The following is a 1,987-nucleotide window of genomic DNA, read 5'->3' as shown; positions in this document are numbered from 1 at the left end:
ATCTCTTGGAATCTAGAACCAGAATCTGATGACATCATAGTCCTTTGATCTTGCCTGACTGCCTGTGATATCACATATATCATAGTCCTTTGATCTTGCCTGACTGCCTGTGACATCACATATAACATAGTCCTTTGATCTTTCCTGCCTGCCTATGATATCATAATATCATAATCATAGTTCTTTGATATTGCCTGCCTGCCTGTGAGTGTGTGAGTGATGGCTTACATTACATTTGCAGGCAATTTCCATAGAATAATGCACATGTATGAATGCCTGTGGTCAACTCACAGTCTGGTCAAGTCCATGTAGTTGGAGATGATGTGGACATTTGGATGGAAGACGTGGTTCTGTTGGATCACCTCTCCAGGACGTCTCCAACACCAGCCGAGAAGATCAACAGAGGGATCTGCTGCTCCGCCAGATGGTCAAAAAACACTTTGTAGCCGTCCCTAACGAAACACACACAGTTCCAAAAACAAGACAATAACTATCTGAGATGCATTTTTAATCCTAAACAGGTATTGTAGCTTCTTCATAATCTGTTGTCAATAAGAAGACAAAATTTTAACCAATAAAGTTGTTGTTTTCTTTGCAGAGCACCTCTGATTTTTGAGTTTTCTTTATGTCATGATTTCAGTGTGGCTTTAAGGTGAATATTGCTTTCAGCATAAAGGTTATTACATTTGTAGGTGTCAACGACAAATTATTTTCTTGCTGTAGACAAACAAACCTGAGCATAGCGTGGATTCCTTACTGCCTGAGCCAGCATGTCCTTCCTGATCCTCTGCTCAATCAGCAGCTCGTGGACTTTAGTCCACCTGGAGAGAGCGGCACGAGACAAGTGTTGCATCTCAATGAGACATGGGTTTGATTCACTTGCTTTGAGGCAGCGGGGTTTCAAAGACTTGACAGTAAAATACTGATGTCATTATTAGATGAGTCTGTTTTTTTCTTACCATTCCACCATGAGAGGCAGCTTCTCTTCGGCACTCCTGCTTGGGTCAATCTCTATGGGATAGTAGGTGTTCAACAGACCCTTATCACAGTGGACATCAAAAAATAATGAACATATAATATGTATGTATACATATACTTCAGTTCAGAATTACTCGCCCGATCGGACACTTATCACGGTATCTTTTAGTGCAGTTCCTCATTGATCAACAACACGGTTATCCAGGATGTCTGTAAAAAAGTAAGGAAAGTTTCAGAAAGACACAGACACTCCACATATGAAACATGATATAATCTTTGAAAAGTGCCAGTTCTCTGCGGCGCTTACTGTGTGTGGTGGGCACTCTCTTGCCGTTGTGGGCAAACCTTGTCAGTGTCATATCGAAGTCTGAGATACCTGAGAAAGGTGACAGTTTAGAACTGATAACAGTACTCTATCACGCAGAAAGTACATTTTCTTGTTTTACTTGTTGCTTTTTTTTGTACATCTCAGTTATTAAAAACCAATTTATGAACAAAAATCACATGGATTATCAAAAAATCTGTCCCCTGTAATTTAAAAAATTGGTAAATTTAATGTGCTGTCTGTACCAAAGACTATCTGTCTGGCGTTCATATAAGTGGTATGTATTAGCTAAAAAAAAAGAGACACAGAGTATCTTTTTTTGTCTCCAAAAAGCCGTGTTTTGGAGATGAAATGTACCACAGTTCACTCACCTGCAGGTTGCCTGCACCTGCTCGCTGCATGGCGTGGATTGTCTCCTCCACTCTGCGCCCTCTCATCAGCACCGAGCACTTGGCCAGCTCTGGGATCTGAGCAGAAGAGTTTAGTCTTATATTTTAGTATGTATATCAAGACTAAGTCTCCAGGGGGAAGCAGCAGGCCTGGCTCAATTGTGGCAGCGGCAGCTAGTAGTGGCACTTCCGGTGGCAGCCTCAGCTGCCACTGACCTGCTGTGGCAGCTGCCGGGTGTTTGAGGCAGCTGCCACTAACCTTGCGAGGCAGCTGCCACCGACCTGCCACGGCAGA

At 42.6% G+C, this 1,987-nt stretch overlaps 1 pseudogene; it reads right to left on the bottom strand.

Moving 5' to 3' along the window:
- Nucleotides 1-287: 287 nt before the first annotated feature.
- LOC113747877 (7-methylguanosine phosphate-specific 5'-nucleotidase-like) lies at nucleotides 288-1,740 on the bottom strand (annotated as a pseudogene).
- Between the last annotated feature and the right edge of the window lie 247 nt (nucleotides 1,741-1,987).

The sequence above is a fragment of the Larimichthys crocea genome, chromosome XVI (assembly GCF_000972845.2).
Source record: "Larimichthys crocea isolate SSNF chromosome XVI, L_crocea_2.0, whole genome shotgun sequence".
Lineage (NCBI taxonomy): Eukaryota > Metazoa > Chordata > Actinopteri > Sciaenidae > Larimichthys > Larimichthys crocea.
Note: the sequence above shows the minus strand (reverse complement) of the source record. Positions and strands in the feature narration are given on the sequence as shown.